General features: G+C 41.8%; 1 long non-coding RNA gene across 6 annotated transcripts; it reads left to right on the top strand.

Moving 5' to 3' along the window:
• Positions 1-755: 755 nt before the first annotated feature.
• On the top strand, positions 756-17,250 carry LOC111251890 (uncharacterized). Of its 6 annotated transcripts, none has more exons than XR_002674005.2 (6): positions 756-2,046; positions 2,800-2,927; positions 4,514-4,764; positions 10,800-10,968; positions 13,195-13,718; positions 13,862-17,250. It is a non-coding gene; the product is annotated as an uncharacterized LOC111251890 (long non-coding RNA). The 6 variants fall into 6 exon arrangements; XR_015328066.1 differs by having other exon boundaries at positions 767-2,046; positions 13,195-13,255; XR_015328063.1 differs by having other exon boundaries at positions 772-1,582; positions 1,720-2,046; positions 13,195-17,250.
• The last annotated feature ends 258 nt before the right edge of the window (positions 17,251-17,508 follow it).

The raw sequence follows: 17,508 nt of genomic DNA, 5'->3' as shown, positions 1-17,508 counted from the left end.
CATCACTCGTGCCACTGCCAACAACATCGTCATCATCATCATCATCAATAATGGCAATCATTGCCTCCACCCCGTTGACCTCTGCCGAATGGAGGTCATCATCTGGCGGCAGCGAGGGAGCGGGAAGGGGGCGCATGAGAAGGCAACAGGGCGGGTTTTCAATAATCGCAGAAACTGACTTCTAGCATCGTGCATTGACTCGATCTCGTACCTACCTAGCATAACAATCTTAGCAAAGCTAGCGTAGTAGGCGATCGAACCCATCCCTTAGCTCCGTCCGATCAGCAGAGAAGTTAGCCTATACTAACAATTACCGTATATGAATGTTTTGATATAGATTGTGTATTTAGTACAAGAATGTATGCATATTTGGTATTTCATCTGAAACTACCGTTCGCAATCGCAGTCTATACAGACGCCTTTGTTGATGGGCCGTATATACTACTGAGTAGTGATGAGCAAGCGGGTGAACGCAGGGCAGGAATGTAGGCAACCGCATTTGCAGCAGCAGCAGCAGCAGCAGCAGTATCTGCGAAAGAGATTCGCACTACCGCACGGTGTCTCGCGTCTGATTGTGGTGGACTAATACGCCCCATGCTTACAACGAAGAAACGCTTGATTGACACCCGTTTGAGATACTAGTTGTTGCCATTAGCGATTGTATAATGGGCAAATCAATGATGGGAGAGGACGCACGAGGTGAGAAATAGAAATGGCTCAAAATGGCATGCGCGGCACGTCAAGCTGCTGCCTGGTAATGTCTCTCATTCAATATGGTCAGCGATGCTGTCAGCAAGCACAGATCATCATCATTAGAATAAAGAGCAACGTGGCCACCGTCAGCTACAGTGGTCACAACAATAATAACCAAACTAATGCCATCTCCAGGTTCTAGTGATATTTGTCCAAAGAGAGCAAAAAGCAAGCGCAAACAATTCAAAGAAAAGGGTAATGAAGTAACAAAGGGCGCTTGAAAGGTTGGAACGGGGGTTAGACGAAAAAGAACCGTATGAGAGAAAATGTACAAACCAGCGCTGGATTTGAGCATTATCAAGTAGAGAATGGCATTTCAATACAGATAAAAGCGGAGGATACAAGAGGCTCGTAAAATCAACTAAAAGAAAACGATGACAACGAAAATAGCTGAAATCCAAAAGCAAAATCACTATTCAATGACGAAAAAATAAAAAGTAGGAGTCAATCTGGTTAAATTTTTCTCCACCTGTCGAATTCGCTACCACTATTCACTAGGAACAAAGGCAGAATTCTACTTCCTGCCTACTTATTTGTGCCAATCCTCAGAGAAAGAAGACGCCACCGTCACCATCGTCTTTTCTCGGCTGTACACAGCCATCCAGATCTTACGTAGCGTCATATATTTTTAGCGTGCGTCCATATGATTTCGACGGCACGCGGTTGTTTGTTATGCATAGCTTGCCGTTTGCCTCCGGATTTTTAGCCCCGTGTCACCTGACTTTGATCAGTTAGTGTCCTGGCCACCGTACTGATTAAGGCATCGTACCCGATGTATGGGATGCATTTGATCAATTGCTTGAACGTCGAGGCAACTGGGTCCTCACAGGTCAGTGCATGCAAGCAGATTTCGAATGTCGACATCGAGCGGGTCACACCCAACGCCACGGAATCAAGTGAACGCTGAATATGGCTAATGTTATCTCTATTTCTGTCTGTGTGGCTGTGACCATTTACCGTACAAAGGTGGCCCTATGGACGGGACGAATGGCACACGCAGCGGCAATAGTGATTCAACCTGTTTGACCTATCGATGGTTCCGTTCGCTACCGTTTACGATGCCGGTCGATTTGGCAAACGTATTGACAGACAAGGTCCAAAAGCAAATGCTAAGTTGTCATCACGACTATCAGAGTAGGAAAAAGAGACGTAAAAATTTACCAACCGTGACAGCTGGTTATTGCCTGACGAGTACGAGATGTTACTGCAGATGTAAAAAATGACACATGGTTGAGCGTGCATTTAATATCAGTTAGCGCGAAGAAAATGCCGGCGTGTGTTACTACGACAATGGTAAGCGAGATCTACTTCACGCATAACTTAATCTACAAATATTGCCGAGATGACCGTAGCCATTGATTTTATGTGAGTTAGCATCCATACATTATAAACAACATCCTCTAATAGCTGAATTGGATTGAAGCATGACAAGAGTAATTTAACAATTTGCACTATTGTTTACTTTTGTTTTTTCTCTACCTAATGCACAACAGGCCAATGCAAACAATAGCTATAACCTTAATAGAAATATCAACAATCCGTGACTGATGATGGTTCTACAAAAGTATAATACAACACTAAGAATTAACGAGGTATCACTTTGATAATACTCATAACCGGTACAAATCGATTCCTTAGCTCTTAGTTGTTTTTTTTCTAACTAGCAAATGTTTACTGATTAACAGTATACCATTGTGAACGTCATTGAACTGAGGGCTACCGTTACTAGTTTCCTATACCGGCCTATCCTATATTATTAGGATTCGTATTCTAGGCACTTTTTGAAACTATTATTAGTCTTGGCTTTTATAGCACCTCGTACAAGGTAGGACACAGGAGTCTCGAAAGGGTGCTTTAATAACCTATCGTATGGCCAGTTTGTAATGACAACGGTGGAAAAGCATGAGTCCATTGAAGTAAACTTACCTGACGATATCCATTTTGAAATTTACTGATGAACTTGTTCTATGTAGCTAAGGGAAGAGGTTCTGGAGTTCTTACTTAATTACTGTCAGTGTGTATATTGATGTTCTAAACGCCACACAGGATCTGCAATCAGCCAAAACGCTCATGTCAAGACCGCCGAAATCTTCCACCGCAAACAGAAGGGATGCAGATCTATTTGAGAGCTTTTACAGCCGAACAGATTTCCTGCATAGATGCTTCCAATGATCGTGAGTACTTTACTTTTGACGTACAACGATCTTCACAACTCTATACATTGATTGTTCGTTATTGATTTTTCGCCAATCAACTAGATATGCGCAAAAAATTCCGTAATATTTTTTATGATATGGCCTCTATGTCCGTTCCATCTATTGGCATTCGGACCTTATTTCGGCCTTTTTTTTTTTTGCTGTTCGCGAATATCGTTGATACGTGCGAGCGGTGAAGAGGACTGTGAAAAGCAAAGTGTAGTATATAGAATTTTTGTATAAATTGACTATTGCAATATTGTACGAGGTATTAAGTCGCATTTTTCCCACTGATTCACACCTGCATATCGATCTAATCAGGGGTGTTAGTCGATTTGTGCTTCAGACTGTGAACAATGAAAGCGATTCGAAAAACCCAGGCCTTTCCTCTTATAGTCGTCAGCCGACATAACGAAATCAGAAGGAAGAACCCACACAATGAAACGTAAGGAAGATAAATACATGCATGACCTGGTTGAGAGGGTGGAAAACGCACTGCATTACCTTCTCCTCTTCGACAATATTGAAGAACTTCACATAACTTCAGCAGACGAAGACAAATCAAGTTGACCTCAAGGGTCAGCCGCGCACCAACCGGCTTTTTAAGCTTCTCTAGCTGTATGAAAAGAGCATCTGGCTAAAGGCTTTCCCTTCCTTTTGTCTTTCAAGTGCCAACTGAATCTAAAATGAATGCTCTGATCATACTTTAGCCACTCTTCTCAAACGAACATTCTCTAAGCAACTGATGCTACGATAAATATTTACATGCATTCTTGCCTTCGTGCCACCTGTAATTCTCGTATTAACATTATCGAACAACTTGTTCTTGTTCTACTATATATAACAACTTGAAAATGAGCATTCATCGATGGTTAGGAGTTTGACCTTTATATGCGTATGCAGTCCAAAAAATTTCCTAAACCTAGAACGTAAGCGTAGCGCTGTCCCGAAGGAAAGAAGAGTTACAACATTACAATTACTCTTCTTTCCTCCCTAAACCTGTAAATAAAGTCGACTGAATAGCAGCGTATATTGAGGCTTATGGTAGACTCTCCGGTTGGGCTAAAAGAGTTCGGGTCACCGACGCTACGAGGGAGAGGGCGCTGTGGTTAAATTTATTGCAAAATTCATTGGAGTGCTGATGAAGTTTGCATCGTCTCACCACACTCATGCGTACCGCTACGCGTCTGTTGGCTATAGCACGATCGAATCGGACTTTCGTAGTCAAATCCAAGCGGAGTAACAGCTTTCCGCACACAGCGACGCCGTCAACGATTCCTTTAGCCAACTAACACAAAACAAAAAAAAACTTTCCAAATCGTCGACCACCGTTCGCGCTATATCGCTATAGTACCGGCAGCGGCGATAGCAGCGCTCAAAACATCGTAACTTAAAGTGAATTATTCGATAGAAATATGATATGGTATCGCTACTATTGTTGACGCTGTTTTCGTTATTATTTCTCGTGTCCTAGTCGTCTGCCGCTAGTGGTGTTCACTTTTTTTCGTTTAACCGCCACTATCGCCGTCACCTCTCACATCTCGGCCGATCTTCGTTCTCACCAGGTGATCAAGAAACTGCCGTTTGCTGACGCCGATCATCATGATGAGGGCGCGTGAAGTCTAGCTTCTAAACAAGTTGCCGCCGCTACCGCTTCTGCCATATCGAAGCAAAGAGGAAAAAATGCCGAGAAGACAACGGGTTCTGGAGAGGGCGGGGAAGTTTGCTGTTCATCTTTTATTACAAATGCGACCAACTACATAACACTCAAGAACGACTATCGACGACAACATCAGCGCCAAGTGCGTCAACAGCGGTAAGCTAACGTTATACTAGAATGGCCACGACTCGGCAGTCCGAGCGGCAGTTGCCGACAGCGGCCGAACATAGAAAAAAAACAGAGCTTGACCTAACAGAGTGGTGTTTCGCCAATTGTGATCTCTGTACGCAGTCGCAAACGTACGTATGCATGGCTGTTGGTGATGTGCGGTCTGGCCAGCAGGCAAAAGGCACCAACTACTATGAACTAGAATGGAACAAGCAGTTTCGTGCTCGCTTTCTTGGGGCATTCTTCGTTTCCTTCGACTCTCTGGGATTCTTCCCCTCTATTCTTTTGCTGGTGCCTCGGCAACGTTGAGAGCAGTAGCGTCGGCGGCCATATCGGCGATCAGCCGGGATCGATTCGGGCGTGAAAATTGATTTGGATTCTTTTTTGTCGCTGTTGTGAAAGGATTGTAAAGGAAAAATCGCATAAAAGAAAGCCGATCGCCTGGCTGGTTGACTTAGTGATTTGCTCAGGTTCAAAGGCTTGAAAATGCCACTTGGATCACTATCGCAGTATAACCTCTAATGGAATGCACGTTATCACCTAGCATAAAAACGGGAGAGGCGCTAAATAAATTTGCCGCGTACATTTTTTTTTTTGTTCTTTTTTTACTACGCGATTCGTGTGTATATCATATCGTTCCTCTGATAGGAAAAAAAGAGTGAAAAAACACATACACCGTATATCCACAGTTATGGACCCCGAAAAGCATTAGAAAATTTAAAATTATAATCGAAAAGTGTGTGTTGAATCGCCGGTTAATTATTGCGTTAAGGTTTACTGACATGATACGTTTATCCATATTACGATAAGCCTAAAAATGTGTTAAACCTTTGCTTAGGTTTTTCCTGTAACTCATTACTACGCATGCAAGCCAGATGCTTTTGCCACTTTTTCTTATTTTTTCAATTCGACAAAGTTCTAAACGGTAGCTAAGCAGGGGGGTTTAACGTTTCTCAGTATACATTTAGATCTGCGAGTGAGGTACGTGGGGAGATGAAGAAAGGCTCTTTGCATATACCGAGTATACCTAAGCAGCTTAGGTGCCTAGCGGGTAGCATACTGCTTTCCTTTTCAAGTATTCAACGGATCCTTTGGTATTTGCGAAACAGTCGTTTGTGATCTCGGATTGTCATAGGATCAACTTGTTCGCGGCGCTCGTCGTGACTATGTCGATTGATTCAAATTTTACTATTTTGTTTCTAGCTCCAAATTCGGCTCAGACGTTTAACGTTGTCTGAGACACCGAAAATGGGCCTATATTGAAACCTTTAAACGATTCGTCACCATTCTACTCCATACTATTGAAAAGTGTCCTGTCTCCTCTAGGCATCCGTTGTGACCTCACAATACAGTCAACGAAATTTCTTCTCCAGTTCATTTTCTTAGGTGAGTTCGTAGGTTTGCTTAAATGTATCGAGTTAAGCTTCCTAATATGGACGCCCCTGGCGCAAAGAGAAAAGTGAATTTTCAACATCTACCTTATTTCATTTTCATGCCGGGGTCAAAAACAGCCCGGAATCTTTGTGCCATGTATGATGTGGATTTTGTTCCTAAAACGGGTGGTTCGCGAAGTTCAACAATTTGACATTTTGCAGCTGAAACAATGTGCTTTGCTCAGGGCTGGTGAAGGTTACCTAATAGAAGACGGTAAAGAACTAGCGAAATGACCAACAAGATAAACTGTGATTATGGTCAGACATGTTGAATCTATGGGTAGCAACCGTAGTGAGCCATAAACTGGATCAAAAGCGCAAAGAAACATTATTCATTATTGGCTGTGAGCATCTTGCCCAGCATTGGATAGCACAAAACTTCAATAAGGTCCTAATCAGAACTGCTATTGGTGATTAAAAGTGGCGTCTCTGCTTTAATACGAGGTAAATAATACGGCTAATCTCTAGGGATACGACTAAGCCCAGATACTCATTTATGCTTTACGTCTGGTGGGATTGAGATGGGCTCACTTACTGGGGTATCTTGCGAAAAACGAGCCAGTTTACAAAAACCTGTACGTAGTCTAGTTAGAGGCTACCCAACAAAAAGGACAGGGTGAACAAGGGAAAGTTCTTTTTCTCGACGACAACACCAGAGCTTACATGGCAAAGTTCTTCCACATCCAACATATTGACCGGACCTCGTGTAGATGGATAATCTCTTTTGCGGGCCATTGGTGATTATAGATTTGACAAGGGAACTCATCTTAAAAACTGGCTGCACAAGGCCTTCAATAGCGGATCAGAAGGTTTCTTTCAAATTAAATCGACCGAGGAATAGGAAAAGGCCGTACAAAACCTCGGCGAATACCTAAGTACGTCGATTTGTTTGGAAGAAAACCTATGTAGTATTTTAATGAGTCGCTTATAGCGTCGAATCAGATTATCATTAGGCTGCTAGTGAGATCATCTATGGAAGTCTTATTGGTTTAGTTATTCAAACGGCTATAGTGTATTAGGTTTTTATTTAAGCCAGCAAGTAAATCACAACTGACCGCGCTCCCTTGTACACGTACTCGTATTATAGTAGGCTCGTAAACTCACCGCACTCATACCGATTTTGTCATAACCCCTTCTATAAGTATAGTGAGTGGTTTGCGATCGGCATGTCCGTGCGGTTATCGACCAACGACGTACCGACCAAAGCTGCACAGATGCACGTTCACCTGTATAAGATATGAACGTCATATGTATGCCTATCGGTTATGGCAATGGCCATCGCGACAAGGCACGCGGCTGATTTCTTTTTTATGCTGCTGCCTGCGTCATCGTAGCCGCTTCTATTGATCATGAATGAGTACGAAATGCAGTGGTGAGTCCCAGCTGATGTTGATCATAATGACGATGGAGATTTGGTCACCGCGATTTTCAGCAACACCAGCAGTACCGTCATTGACTATTACCAGCACTCAGGCGACTTGGCGATGAAGTGAACAGCCGCTAACGGCTTTGCAGTGGACACAACTATCGTTTACCACTATAACAACAACAATGTACGACAGCACAGTTTTCTCTTAAACGCACACGCGCGCCGGCAACCTCTGACCCCCCATCGAAGGGGGGCGGATTCGGGTTTAAGTCGATAAGCAAAAGCAAAAAAAAAAAAGAAAAAATACAGGAAGGTGTGTAATTTTTGTGTAATCGAACGAAGCACGTCTCACGAGCGTGCGAACACGGAGCAACGCGAATCGGGGTCCGCGATGATCCGATCACCATAGTACGACATCATACTACTGATATAATGCATACCGATGTAGTATTCTGTGAAAAAACGGGCAGCAGCGAAAACTCCTATGAATGAATGATTCGTGTAAGTGAGCGTTCTTGGGTGAATGACGAAGCCCGTTGTTATTGGATTGGCCTGCGATACGATGTTGCCTTAAGGTGGTAATGGTTCCGATCTGCTGCTGCCGCCGCCGTGCCGTTGTTGTTGCCATCGTATGCCGTCAATGACTGAATGAATGGATAATAAAGTTGTATTGGTAACGATAATCATCATCTTTGCTAGTGATTACCATGACGTTGTTACTGATGACGACGACGACGACGACGGTGTTTCTGTTGTTGTGACTGATCGCTATTCATGTTTAAGTGTCAGTTGGAAGTTGCTATACTGATACTCAGCGGCGATAGTAGAGGCAGAGTCGCTATTGGCTAAGAGGGTAATACTCTAATATCAACAACGGCAAGGAGCAGTAGCGGGTGCGATGAGGTGGGCGGCGATCGCGAACAACCGATATACGTTAGGCATTAAGAAGGATAAAAGGAGTACAGGCAGCGGTCTGTGGGTCTAAAGCAAGCAAGAATACAAAATGCTATTCTTATCGTTATTGTCGATTTTCGTTCGGTAATGTCGAGCGGTCATGTCGCCATGCGCGATGGCTAACAGATCAGATCGGGTTATATGTGGAGGATACGCAAAGCTTCACAGTAAATCGACCAATGGCCGACGTACGTAGGGTCTCGTCAGTTGATCTCTGAAATGAAAGAATTACAGTGACTTTCGTATCACGAGCATCGGTATTACCAGCTTCACTATATGCGTACCGGCGCCATATTGCTTTTTTAAATAACAACGAACTATCATAATCAGAGATGGCGCATGTAGACGCAATACTAGCGGTCTTTTAGTTCATATTAGATACAAATTGAAAGCAAGAAGGAGACAAGGATCAAATACGTATACTCTCCAATAGAGCTATTTTTACCTAACGGGCATGCACATAGAAGTTTACACAAATATGTACATACATGGACAAACAAAGGTAAAAATATGTTTCGAAAACGCTATTCCATCTGCCAGCCTCTAGAAGCCCTATAACCGTACCTTCGTAGGTTCGTGTGAGCCGTCGGACGTATAATGCTCACTGCAGTTGATGCTGTCGCAACGTTATTCAAGAACGTCGACCACCCTGAGAGTCGTCGCCTCAGTAGACATTTTCGGCCAATCCGGTGCCAAACCCTGCTGGACGTAACTGACCATCAGCAGGCAACGAAACCCCACAAAGCGAGGCAATACGACGAAAGAGCGATTTGTTATTACCCGAATATACAAAGGGTATATCTGATACATAACATTATTATTTATTGTTGCGTATAATTCCAATTAAATAAGAGGCTACATATTGTAGAACACTGAAAAATGGAACCACATTATGATCTTTTTCAGTTGGTTTAAAGGTAATAAATTCGCTCGTTTCCATTATTAATTTTTATCTTGAAAAATATTCTAACATTTAAAGCGAACGAAATATGTATGTTTGTATCGGTTGCATTAAAAATAAGTCGTAGGATTTGCTCAATATTGTCTTCATAGTTAGCCTTCGTACAGCATATTTGAAATGCCTGGGAAAAGGCACTTTCCATTTCGAAATTACTGGAGGCTTACGATGACCCCTGCTATATGTGGGGCACTTCCTACGACGGCGCGCAATACTGAAACTTCGTCTTATCAATCACTCTAAGGCTAGTGCACTGCTACGATGGATGTTGCCTCATGATAACACTGCAGGACGGTTGTATTAAATTATAGTACAGAAAACTGTTTTCATACACGTTTTCATAGCGCAATGAATTGATAACTGAGGCACCTTGCTGTCAGGAGAACGGATCGCGCAGCCTAGATCCAACTTTCGCAAACAGTTAATCCGTTGTGCTGTACTCCTGCTAACTTAAAGACAAAGCTACTAGGGATAATTAAATGCGAAAAAAAGGAGGCCAATGATGTTGCTAATAACAACGAGTAGTATCATGCCACAGACTAGCTTAAGAATTAAGAGTTCTACCAAATCATATGAAAGTCAAGCAGTTTTTCCACAGCCTCATCTTCGCCTATGTACCTAATGACGTTACATTTCTTTCCCGACCCCTCGTCTGGCTTATTGCAGAAGCAGAGTATTCGATTGTAGTAAAAATTATTTCGTTGTAGGCACTATTTTTTCTAATTTTCGATTGCGACAACTACCGCGAAAACGCCAGTCAAATCTATGTAGAACGTTCCGTCATTGACCTTTTTGTAGTCGTCCAAAGCTCCTGAGCAGATCTTTTGAGTGAAGCAAACCTTATTTCAGCTTGTTTTCGATTTCCATTGCCAGCGATGTGCGCGATGGCCATGGCCAAGTGCTTTATCCTGATGTCTTCTAATAAAGGGGGTGTATTCTGCCATGGCTGACTATGATCGTCAATGGGTTGTTCAAACTGATTTGGCTAGCAAGGCTGTGTTGCCAGAAAACATAGAATATCCAGATCGTTCAATAACTAAGACGAATTTTGGTTTCTCTGCTCAACTTTTCTATTTTAAGTGTTTTTTTGATTGCAGCTTACCTTGTGTCCATAGCATGCGTAACAATGTCTGACTAGTCAAGAGAAATTAAAAACTTAGAAGTACGCGTTTGTTTTCTGCACACTCCCTATCGTATGCCGACCTCGGACTAAGCATACTGCGAGTGCATGCTCACCACCGATGATATTTAACTCATAGTGACTCTTTAAAAATAGTTTTTTCTTCTTTTTTTTTTTTTTGATAATTAGCAAATATTCAGTGAAGGCGATTATCTGAGAAGTTAACTTGAGTCAACCATACGTAAAGAATACACTTATGCGATTGCTGGGGTCTTCGACGACGAGGGCCGCTTTCAGTCAGGTGGCGTCAAACTAAATATAAAAGTAACTATCGAAAACTACATGGACCCCTATCGAGGTAATATGTAATAGATAATAGTCGATTTTTCGAGTTAGTGGTAATTTGTACATTTTTTGTTAATCTTTAATAATTAGAATTAGCATGATTTCAGTTTAGTTAGCTAGTTTTCTAACTTTGTCCGCTAATGAAGCTGGTGTCCGTATTCTAAGCAAACCGAAATGTCCTATGTTTGCGTCCCGAAACGAAGACGAACAAGAATAAACTCGTCCTCTTAACTTCATGTCTGGTCTATATTGTCTCAGAACAAGTTAGACATCGACTGAACTTTTCGGTGTATTTGTAAAAGCATCATAGTCAGTGTCGCAATTTCGTCTCACGACATATTAACTTACCTACGACGACAGCTAAACAAGGCGAATTTATCGTTTGCCCTTTATAACAATAAAGTAAAAAATGTATGTTCAATTATGCTAAGTTGGGGTAGGTGTCGCTGAATGTTGTGGATCAGTAGCTGGGTCAGATACTGAAGGCGCTTGGACCAAACGAAAAGACTGAGGGTTGACGCTGGCCAAGATAATAATCAGTATTTAACAATTTGTTATTGATTTCAATAAAAATGCAATTATCCCGTACTGGCCCAATAGTGGTATGATCATCCAAGGGATGCTGTCCAAAAATTCAATCGTCGGCCATAGATAAATTATAAAAAATGTGAATTTCTATATTTGTCCCGTTGAATCCTCCTTGGCTACCTTTTGCTGTAATCTCTGCGTCCGGCCATTTGGTGCATCGGTCGTTTTCCTACTTCTTTTTTTTTCTGCTATTGATATATCAAGCCGTTTATTAATGAGCAACACGCTTTGTCCATTTTGTCTAATCGGTAAGAATCACGAATTTCCATTCAAAATTAACACCATCATCATTAACAACAGCTACTTTCTTTGTTACCCTTCTATCGCCTATTGATATTCATTCGGGGTTCGAGGTTCATTGTCCGTTACCAATCAGCGAATGATTCAAGTGGTGATTATTTTTTGTAGACCTGTTGATTTCCCTCCTAAACTTCACCCCGCTGGCGTTGATTGCTCGTTGGTAATGCCTTCGACCCAACTGGTCCTCGTCAGTTGATCGACTCTGTTCAAAATGACGCTGTTGCCAATAATCATTATATATGATACAGATTTGAAATTTGTAAAACGACCGACAACCGCTCAATAACAAAGTTAGTCAGCCGCACGTTCTAAATGGGGTGTTACAAATCAGTGGACAATTAAACATACGGCGGCGTAAAAATTCAATAATGAGTGAAAGTGAGCATTTCAGCTTGCCAATGGAAAATCATATTATGCCGTTGTGATGAGTTAATATTCCTAAAGGCCCGTGTCCATGTGCGAGATCCTATAGGCACTGTTGTAATGGGGTCCGTACCGAACGGCACGGGAACAACGAGTTGATCTACGAGGGCTTCGTGAGGTGCTGACAACTTCATAAAAGCTAGCTAGCTAAAGGCGCTCCTGCTGTTAACACTGTTGTTTATTGCTCTGTCGGACAGGAAGAGTAGCGAGTTTGAATTAAAACTAAGTTTCGATGAATTCTGGCAGACCTAACGCTGCCAGCTTGCTAAGGTAACAGCAATTAAAAAAGGCCGCCGTTCGAGGCCGTCAGACAGTCGAAAAATAGAAAATAGCAGTAATTATTAAAGGTCTGTACAGTAGAAACAACGCTGTGCCGTTTTCGTTACGGCGATAGTCCGATAGATGCGTTCGTTTGTGCAGAGTGCCTTCCTTAACTTAAGCCGGGTGAAGGGGCAACTATGACGTGCTATGATGACAGGCACATGTCATCTAATGTTAGTAAAGACTTCCTTTTTTTTTAACTTGCCATTATGTACTTCTTGTTCACATCTTTAGTATATAGAAGCTTCTGTAGAAAAAAAAAGTAGATAATAATTTATACTGATACCTACTATATCAATAGTACATGACTTGTCTACCTAGATAGTAATGAAAGTATGGTAAATATCTTTTAAATATAAAAAGAACATATGCTAAAGCGTTTTAAAAAAACTACGATTTCCGCGTCTAATTGCTACATAACAATAATAATGTAAATAAGAATAATCGATAAATATCAAACTAATGTTTAAGGTGATCTGCCAGTTGCACTATCTCAAAACATTTTTTTTCTTTTTTGTAACAATTATCGTTATTTTTTCTTCTGTAAGGACTGAATCTTATATTTTTTTTTATCATAAATTACTAACTAATGTGATGTTTATTATAGGTGATATATTATTTCGTCGCATGATAATATGAAGATCTCATCTGCAGCAGACAAATATAAGGTCCTGTACAATTAAGCCCCACAATCAGACATGCTTTCTGTTCTCTGAGACACGTATCTGTTGTATAATAGCGGCGTGCACAGTTTTATTCTGAATTTCAGTATTGTCTAGCTAACCTAAGATAGGTTAGCATTTTGTTCCAGATTAGATAATGAGACTGTTTTGCTGAAAGGAGTTGTTAATGAAAAAGGGTTCCGGGGGGAAAAATTAAACCCCAGTTCGGCGATGATGAATGGAGCTACCTGCACGCACAACTCTTAAGAACGAAACACTTTGCGCATATGCCCAGCTACAATGTAGGAATGTACAATTGGAGGAAAGTTCGTTGAATAATAGGAATGAAGAGCTCTGGACAGAATGCGTCGGTCACAATTGTCACTCTACGAGTTGATATAAAAAAAAAAAGTAGCCGACGCAGATATGCACGAGTGGCAAAACACCAATGAGCGAAGGAAGACTTAAGGTCTTTAGAATTATACTTCTTACCGTTTAATTGTTTTGCAGTGTACTTAAATTTGAAAAAATCCTTTACATTGACAACGATTTCCCCCAGAATTAGTTTTACGTACCACTAATACTAACTGTTTGTAAACCCCACGATCGTAGATGGCATCGTTCGAAACAAACCAACAACAATAACAATACGACCGCCGGAACAACTGAGGTGAACCGTACGCAGTTACGCCAGTCTCTCAACCTCTGAGGGGACAAAAAAAGGTCACAATCTTACATCAAAGGCGCCATATTTGAACGAATCTCGCCTCGTACGTGCGCAATATGACTGAAGACTGCGGGGTTTCAGCCTGCACTGTGGAAAATGCAACAGGGTGTTCTATAAAGTTAGTTGACGAGACCGACCCTTAAGCTAAGCCAGCAAAACAATGGCAATGTAGACCATATGGCTTGCCTGTTGCAATGGGCTGGCACTGTACTGGACGGCCTTGTTTAACGAACGTTTATTCCGGACTGTTTCGTCCTCATATGCGGGATTTCGTTATCCCAAAAAGCAAAGGCGACACAAGCCAACCGACGCCGAGGCGAGGAGTCACGAAAACGTGTTTGCTATGCACTGCCTTTCTATCCGCTGGCAAAAAGATTGGACGCGTTCCTAGAGAGTATGAGTGCAACATTCAAGAAACAACACGATCATAGGAAAAAGACGTGCAAGGTCCCCCCTTGCCGATATCAACTTCGGCCAGACTTTATGGACTTGAAAGCTGCTTTCGACTCTCTCTCAAGGAATATAGCCTAAAGTATCCTTGCCGACGTACGAGCTTCTGCAAAAGTACTTAGTAGCAGCGATACTGCAAAAGAACAGCGCTATCTATAATCGATGCTGGTGTTTTGAAATCCAGACTACAGGTTTAGCCCGGGGTGATCACTGAAGCCCTCTCCTTTTTTCGGTTTTGCTTATCCCGGGCAAGATGCGGGGGTTTACAAATATGGTGAGGATTTGCCTCTGTGCAGGATTTTTACAGGAACAGTCGCTTCTATCTGCAGCACGCTACAGCCAGACCAGATTCCGTTGTCTCGGAATTGAGTCTAACCATCAGTCTAATCAAAGCCGAGGCAACTGAAATCAGGAGAAATATCAGAGTCGCGCTTTGTGACACGCTATACCTCTCGAGTCAGCCACCGACATATATAAGATGTATATTCGCCCCGCTGAAGCTGCTGATCTTTCTTCCTACCAAACCAAACCAGACCAAACTTTCTTCCTTCTTCAAAGACATACGAAAAAATGTAGAAAGTCTTGATAACGTAGTCCTCAATATTTATACCTACCGATTGCACCTCTTAAACACTTTACGACATTTCCACCTCAAGGTTTCACCAGTTGCCACTTGCGGGGTGGGCTTAATTTAGAAACACTTAATAATATTAGAGGACTTTTCCTCAAAAGAATCTTGGAACTGCACAGGACAACCCGTAACAGGCATGTTTACCTAGCGGCGGCTGCAGCGACGTCACCGTTTACCAACCACCTACTTCGCAGTTTTAATCTACCCGCAACACGGACGCTTCAAAAAAGCAAGTGAGAGAAGCTGTAAAATGGAACCGAAAGGGGCGGAGGTTGACCCCGAATGGGGGCCATCACAGATACGACGTGGAAAGGATTTGACCGGCCTATCAAGCATGTGGTAACAGGCAATGCAGTACACAATTTCTACCATCACCTATTGAAAATACAGGAGTTCTGTTATGCGTTTGTATTAAATCTAGGCAACCATTTGGTTTGTATCATACTTTCGACTATTCACAAACTCAATCGCAAAACAGTCTGACGCAGTAATTAACCGAGGAATGGCACTTGTATAACGCACTTATTGGTGGGCCCTAAACAACTTACCCCGTAGACGTTGAATCAACCAGTTTAGAAACGTTATCTTTAGCCAAGCTTGTGAAGCAATCATATATATGGTATCGGATAGGGTATAAAGCTTAGTACGCCAAGTTGCCATAAATATATATATTTCGAATTTTATCTGGCAAATTTAAATAAATGGATTTATCGGATTGATTATTTACAAGTTTACAAACTATTCCATATATTCTTTTAAAATCTCGTTTTTGCTATACGAACATCTCCTCTTTCGTTGAGACATGTAAAATGCGTCGCTACTGGTTCCGTGCGCTGTTTTTCCACAGCTTTTACGTAACCCTTTAATTGAATCCATCCCCCTTTTGCTTATCATTTATAGCCACTGATACATAATTAAAGTGCAACTTCTATAAACGTTGTGTTTGTAAATAATCTCAACTAACTTATCAGCTTTAACGTTCAACAGGCTACGACCAAGAACTGCTGCCAACTTCGAAACCTCATATTAAAGGCGAGACAAGCATCATTACGTCCGCAAATCTGCTATAATTTATTATTAATTAATTAAGATTAATGGCTTCATTTAAGTGTTCCAGCTGTAGCGGTTCGCTATTGTAATGTATTGGCTGGAGTAGTGACAGTACGGTGATACGCACTTGTGTGTATATACGTGTTAATATTCCTATATATTGTACGTATGTGGTGCAATAAATGAAGGTACCCGCACGCACATTAGCCAGGGAAGGATTGTTTGTTAGCAGACGGGGACGTGAGTCAATATTCGAAGTCCATTATGAAGATGCCATTCTAACGAAAGAGCTTAGCGATGAAAGCCAATAAAAAACGATTTAAAGCCGTTCTCTTGAAAAGATAGCCGTATGACGACTGCGGCCGGTGTATCTCGTCGGCTATGGATGAAGTTACGTTCTGAGTGCGTCTGTTCGCGCGGACTTCCTTCACTAGTCACCTATAGCTGCTCGCTGATGATGATTAATGTGCAAACAAATCAAAATAGAAAAAGCTATTTTTTTGTACTTCAGGCGAAAAAAAGCCCGTTGTCACACAACTTGGGAAAGGCGCTTTTTCCCGAGTCATCTAATTTAGATGTGAAACTGCTTGTGCGATTAGGGTCTTCTCATGTCGAGGTTGCGCTGTCACTAAGTTGTTCGTATCACGCGTTCCTGTGCCAAATTGTGTTTACATTCATTTAATATAAAGTAAAGGGAAACATTTTATACGGCCGGTGACTCTAACAGGTTCATATATTAGATAAATATTTTTTTTAACAGCCTAAAATGAGTTCTAACTCTCTTGTCCTATATAGAGATACCACTGTTTTTCAAATGTACAGTTATCATACCCCAGGCCTTCCTGATACCAAACCGTAGCCGGCCTCTAATATATGAGTTTACGAATCTTATCCGAGAAGAGCACCCTAATGGAATTATTGATTGATATCAAAGATTTCTGTTTCAATCGTACGTGCGACAAGGTTACGTATCCCTAGCAATGTTTAACCCTGCCGGTGAGAGGCTCTTGCAAAGCTGTTTCCTGCCTGTAATTGATTTGACGTCGGAAAGCTTTAAAGCCTCAATGTACCTATCATTCAGCCTTAACGATATACTTGTACTGTAATATGATTATGGAATAAATTCGTGTTGTATAAAAACAACTGTCCGATTCGTTCAACCTATTTAAGGCTAAGCTGCCAGCTGAAAGAAGGTCAAAACACGACTTAAGGTTATACCATCTTTAATGCTAATGATGGTGGTCCATGCTGATAGGATGGCCGCTCTTTTACGTGTCCGGTTCGTGTTTTAATAGTCGCAGGTGACTGCCAAAGCTGAATCACCGATTTCGTTGATTGAGATGGCTGAATCGTTCGTTAGACCCGTTCATCCGTGACGACCGCTCTACTCTTGTATTATAA

Source organism: Varroa destructor, unplaced genomic scaffold (genome assembly GCF_002443255.2).
Source record: "Varroa destructor unplaced genomic scaffold, Vdes_3.0 BEIS01000005.1, whole genome shotgun sequence".
Classification (NCBI taxonomy): domain Eukaryota; kingdom Metazoa; phylum Arthropoda; class Arachnida; order Mesostigmata; family Varroidae; genus Varroa; species Varroa destructor.
This window is presented reverse-complemented; position numbering and strand designations above follow the sequence as displayed.